Genomic DNA, 6,672 nt, shown 5'->3' with positions numbered 1-6,672 from the left:
AGGGGCTTCCCTGGTGGCGCATGGTTGAGAGTCTGCCTGCCGATGCAGAGGACATGGGTTCGTGCCCCGGTCCGGGAGGATCCCACATGCCGCGGAGCGGCTGGGCCCGTGAGCCATGGCCGCTGAGCCTGTGCGTCCGGAGCCTGTGCTCCGCAATGGGAGAGGCCACAACAGTGAGAGGCCCGTGTACCGCAAAAAAAGAAAAACAAAAAAAAACTAACAACAGAATTACCATATGACCTAGTAATCCCACTACTGGGCATATACCCAGAGAAAACCATAATTAAAAAAGGCACATGCACCCCAGTGTTCATTGCAGCACTATTTACAATAGCCAGGTCATGGAAACAATGTAAATGCCCATCAACAAACGAATGGATAAAGAAGAAGTGGTACATATATACAATGGAATATTACTCGTCCATTAAAAGGAACGTAATTGGGTCATTTGTAGAGACATGAATGGACCTAGAGACTGTCATGCAGAGTGAAGTAAGTCAGAAAGAGAAAAACAAATATTGTGGAATCTAGATTCCACAAATATGTGGAATCTAGAAAAATGGTACCAATGAACTGGTTTGCAAGTCAGAAATAGAGACACAGATGTAGAGAACAAACGTATAGGTACCATGGGGGGAAAACAGGGGGAGGAGGGTGGTGTGATGAACTGGGAGATTGGGATTGACATATATACACTAATATGTATAAAATAGATAATCAGAACCTGCTGTATAAATAAATAAATAAAATTCAGGAAACAAAAGCCTTTGAGTGACTTTGCTGATTTTCAGAAGTGTTTTGTGTGTGTTTTATGGGGGCAAGAGAAGGAGCTCTTAAATAAATCTCTGTAATTCATAAAAAAATAAATAGAAAAGAACTCATCTGACACTTCAGGGGTAAGTTTTTTTTGAATCTTTGTTCCTGAGTGAATATGAACTGGGAGTAGAGAAATGACCAATTGAGGGTAAGTGAGAAAGAAAAGAGGGTAAGAAATACCCTGAAAACAACAAAATAAATACTAAGACCTAGCCCTGCTATATTCGCAAATAGTAGTCTATACATAGTATTTAGGGTTCTTTGTCAAGCGCCCAGTAAATAATAGCTATTAGTTCTTGAGAAACTCATCTGGCTGCCAGTTAATCCTTTATAACCATTATCAATCTTTTAGTCACTTTGCTGATAATTAAAATATTAGGGAGAAAGTCTCCTTTAATTCATCGAGCTTGGGACCTGGAGCTGTGTCCTGCTTGGTGTAGGATACCATGATTAACAATGCAATGTGGGAGAAGTATTCCCCCAAAAGGAAATCAGGGTGCTAATTTCTTTTAAATAGTGGGAAGACATGGTGTTAGCCGAGAAAGAGTAGCTGTCCACTACAAGTCTAGTAAGAGAGCGTGAATATATATGAATCTATAAAAAAAAAACAAACACCTTGAGAGAGAAGTGAAGTCCCTCTGTGTACCCCAGGAAGTACTTAACTCCTGGGGCGACAAGAGGGGTAAGGAGAATAGTCAGTTGTCTAGTTTGGCCAGAGGAGACAATGCACAAAAGTAGTAGATATGAAACCAATAAAGTGAAGAATTAGGGTGAGATAAAGGTAGGCCTTGAATGTCATTTAAAGTTCTTGAAATTTAGTTTACAGGAAATTGAGAAACCAAATTTAAAATTGAAAAATCTGAGGAAGGAGAAAGCTATGTACTTGTGTAGAGATTTGAAGCAAGTAATATAACCTCCTTGCCAAGTGTCCTTAGCTTTTGTGTATTTCCAGTAACTATCCTCTTTGAAAATGTTCTAGGTCAAAGTTTTCCCATGATATTTCAAGTCAACAGATCACTTGTGTAAGGTTAAAATTACCTTTGACAATAAGGGGAGAAAAATATACACGCACATGAGAAAAACAGCTCCAAAAACAACGTTTTGGCCTTTCTTGTGAAAGAGCACAGCACCTTAAATGTCTTTTATAAGGTTCCAAAACTATCTCAAATTACTAAAAGAAAAAAAAAAAAGATCAGTTATCAAGTTTCATGTTAAATGTTATTTAATTTAATAAAGTGCATTAATGAAAGAAACAAGTAGTTCAATTCAAATGAAAAAGCATATATAGCATTATGGAATACTCACTGTTATTTTTTTAAGAAAATTACTTATTTTGACCTAGATGAGAAGGAAATCCAAAAAAGAGGGGATATATGTGTGTGTGTGTGTGTGTGTGTGTGTGTATATATATATATATATATCATTCACTTTGCTGTACAGTATAAACTAACACAATATTGTAAAGCAACTGTACTCCAATAAAAATTTTTTAAAAAGAAGGAATAAGTAAAAAAAAAAAAAGTTAAAAAAATTTTAAAATCACCTATTTTGAAAATTTGATAATGGATCTAGCAATGATCAATAATGGCTGCTAAAATGAGTAGGTGAAAATCTGATGGGGACTTCTATATTGGATGGATCAGACTGACAACACTGAACCCACTAGTCATTCTTAACATCACCAAAAGATAGATGGTAGAGACATCCTGGGCTTCGTCATATGATGCATTTATGAATAACACACCACCACGTATCATGTCTTCTTGCTCCCCCAAATCACCTAACCTACATCTGGTCAAGCCTCTAGATTTGACTTTTCATAGGAAATACAAGGAACAGAAGAATGTATTAAGTGACACCACCAGGACACAGTCTGGAAAATCTAGGATGTGGAAAATTCTATGAGACAGTAGGTATTCTATAAAAATACCTATTTTTTCACACACATTAAGAGCAAGATAAAGAATGATAAAAAGGAAATATATATATTTTAAAGAGACTAAAACACATAATAACCAAGCCAGTGTGTGGTCCTTGTTTGCTCCTCAATCAAACAAATCAACTTAAAAGGAAAAAAATTATGAGACAGTTGGTGAAATTTGAATGCTAACTAGATATCTGATGATATTAAGGAACTGTTACCTTAGTAATTACTGCAGGGAAATGAAAATTATTTATTGATGATAACCAACTTAAAGGATTTCAGTGGAACCAGGATGGAAGTATTGATTTTGAGTGAAAATCTAAAATACTCTGATAGGGCAAAGTCTAACTCTTAGATTTTTTTCTAAGTACATTCAAATGAGACCAATGTTTGAGGTTAAAGCACTGTTATTGGCCTCTTGTTGATCATTAAGAGAGGAACCCCTGTTGCTAAATTGTGAAATCTTGTACATGATGAGAGAGAAAAGGAGAATGTCATTTTTTTCCATGTCTCTAATACTCAAAAGTATTCCTTTTAGAAAATTGGGGAGAAGGGGGGCAGGAAATAAGGCTATGTGTGCCTAGCTCCTGATAAACCTTCTCAAACTCTGAAAGAGTAACAGAATAACTCCCTGCGGATGAAAAGGCAACTCTGGTCAGCCTAGGCCTTGGAGAATATCTTGGCTTTGTAGATCACTTTCCAGAGAGCTAGTTGCCTAAATTAGTGAAGAAGTTGCACCATGTATGTTTTCCATCCCATTCCTCTGAGCTCATCCTCATCTGCAAAGCAAATTTAACCCAGTTGCTGATGCTCTTGGACTAAGGTTCAGACACGTCTGGGATGAGTTGTCATACCTGTGCACCACTCCTGCCTCACCCCAGCATCAACCCTGTGTAAATTTTTCTATACTGTGGATTTAAAAGAATGGTGAAAACACTAAGATAATATTGGGAGAGGGATGGGTATAGCTGACTACTTATTACTCTCACCCAAGCCTCTCATTTCAGCTGCAGTTCTTCCAGAACACTAATATTTTGCTGTGCTTTTCTCTGAGGTTTTCATTCCCCACTTTCCCTGCCATTGAATTATACCTACTCTACAGGGACTGTAAATGTGTTAGAAGCATAATGCAACTAACAGAACTAAAGAAGGCAACGTTCCCTCTAAGATATCCTTTCTAGATGGAGTCTCTCACTGATGGTCAGAGACAACAGGGTAGAGGGATAGTAGACGGGTCAGTGAGAATGGGTAGCATTTGGAGGATCAAAATCTTAAAAGAATGGCTCTTTTTCTTATTTGTTTTCCTTTTCCTCTTTGGATGGATTTTTTTTTCTTTTTTGCAACTTCAAGGTGACTGGTTGAATAAAAAGGAACTAGGATCTTCTCGCACGTGTAAAGATGAGCTTCCCTCCTGAAATGCCCTACTAAAGATGTCGTGAAATGGTGAGTGAGAGTGAACACGGTGTTCAGACTTGCCAATAGGGGAGGTGAATAATCTTGAAAGGGAGAGCAAGATGGCATTACTTCTTTCTGGGTGAATAGTCAGCCCTTAGATACAGAGAATATGGGGTTCTCTTAACAGAAATGAGGTGGGTGAGTATTTTGGAAGGAAACGTTATGAGTTGAATTTTATAGATATTGATTTTATTAGTCTTTTTGCTGGACATAAATTGAGTGACTTGCTGGCTCCCAGTAATCTTTTCATTGACAATACCCATCATAACTCACCCCCTTCCTCTGGAGTTACCATTGTCCATGCCCCACCTTCCCCTCATACCCACACATGAAGCCAAAAATGCAGTCACTTGCTTTGGATGGGAGTAGCCATCCTCTTCCTTGACTCTGTCTCCTTGACTTTGGTGATTTAATAGGGTAAAGAACTTGACTCAGATGGCCCTGTCATAGTATCCACAATGACTGGAACGGACATTGGCACGTGACCCAGACTGAGCCTATGAAATGCCTTCCCTTAGAATTTTCACACTTGAGTAACAGGCTAATGCCATTTTCTTTCTGATCAACAAGCTATGTTGGTGTGTACCCAGATCTGCAGGCAATAAGGTTTCCATCCTTATTGAGAAACTAAATTAAGAGAATGAAGTTGACACACAAACAGAGAAAAGGTAGCAAGAATGTGGTCTTGATAGTATTTGATTTCCTGGTTCCATCTGCTCCTGAGGCAAACCCTAACTTGCCCCTCCTCTGTTTGGTTACATAAGCCTAAAAATTCCTCTTTGGAGTAATCAAGTTTAAAATATATTCCTGTTACCAGAAACCAAAGAGCCCTAAAACAAAAGTGAAGTGATCACAACTATCAGATTGTTTGTATATCCATGAATCTTAGCCCCAGCATCAACCCAACTATAGATTGTTATAAGTTTTTTTCCTAAAACCATCTCACTGAAAAACTGTCGTTGTAATAATTGAAAATGGTTGATTCTCATGGTTTGCTGTATGACAATGGTATAATTCACTAGTTTGCAAATGACTGGTTGGCAATATTGGCTCCAAAATTTTCAGGCTCCAAATGTATGCATTAGTTCAGTAAAGATATGTGAATAAACATCCAGCATTATTGATTCATTTTTAAAAGGAGTTATCTCTTAAAAGTTTCTATCATTGCATTTGTCCCTAGTCCCTATTATGTACAGTTGTGTCATGAACTCTGGCTTGACTTAGTATTTAAAGGAATTAGGAACTGGAAATATTGTATTTCTAACATCGGCAAAGACATGTTCTTGGTCATTGTATTGATGGTTCACCTTGTGGTTTGCGGCTATTTTTTCTCTCTCCAAAGTTGGTGCCTATTATCAACAGTTTAAACAGCAAATTATTGCAAACTGTAAATACATGCATATATCCTTCCAAGTCATTCATTAGCAGTTTTGTTTTTCCCTGCCCACTGTGAGAAGTACTAAGATTTAATTGAAATTTACTTAAGCTATGCTATTATGTATAACATAATAATTTCAGTTATACAAAATGAATGAGCCATGAAGAAAATGACTGGTTCATCCTGAATGTTATAAACAATATGTAGGAGAGGAGAGATTTTAATTAGGGGTATATAAAGCTTTCAAGTTACCTAACAAATAAGAAAGATCGCTGTTTCCTTCTGAAAGAGAACATGATTTAGAAGCTGAAATAATCGTTTCCTTTGAAAGGACCCTATTTAACCATGCAGTTTTTTGGAAGCAAGGCAGGCAGTAAATTGGGGTTTCAGGTATTCCTATGTCCTATAGTGCAAATGCTACCTCAATCATACTTTAAGTAATTTGTAAATGACCTTATTTTTATGAATTGATAATTACTTAATATGTCATATTCCAGAGTTTTCCAAGAAGAAAAAAAAGTTTAACAGGATAACAAGTGCTATTTAAAAAAAAAAAAGAAGACTTGTGGCAAAATAAATTTGAGAAACACTGGCTAACAAACTGGTTTCTTTCCTGCAGGGCTTCTCAGAATCTTTAACATGGTAATATGTATTGTGAATCGCCACCATAAAGATAACATTTCCCATAGTTATTTTACTGTGGGGTTCTTTTTGAGTAGAGTATTTGTGAAACTAGAATTCCTTAATACATGCTTTAAGTGATTTATTCAACCTATGTGTTAATTACCTACTAATATGTGGCAAGGATTAGAAATATTAATAAATGAGTAACTTAAGGCAGTCAAAGTTTCTGATAGAAGGGAAAACCTGCCTTTCCCTATCTTTGGTTAGTGAGCTAATAATAATGAACAGTGCCTGAAACAGTCAACACTGATGAGAGAAAGGTAAACATCTTTTACACTAATAACATATTTTGCCTTGAGCAGGCGAGGAAAGCAGGAAATTGGTGGTTTCCAGTGTCACTAATGTCCTGCTAATGTCAAATCTGAAAATTGCCACACACAAGCCTACGTCTACTTTGCCTGCAAGAGCTCCTTAA

Source organism: Orcinus orca, chromosome 3 (assembly GCF_937001465.1).
Source record: "Orcinus orca chromosome 3, mOrcOrc1.1, whole genome shotgun sequence".
In the NCBI taxonomy this organism is placed as follows: Eukaryota; Metazoa; Chordata; class Mammalia; order Artiodactyla; family Delphinidae; genus Orcinus; species Orcinus orca.
The sequence above is the reverse complement of the archived record's forward strand: the minus strand, read 5'-3'. Positions refer to the sequence as shown.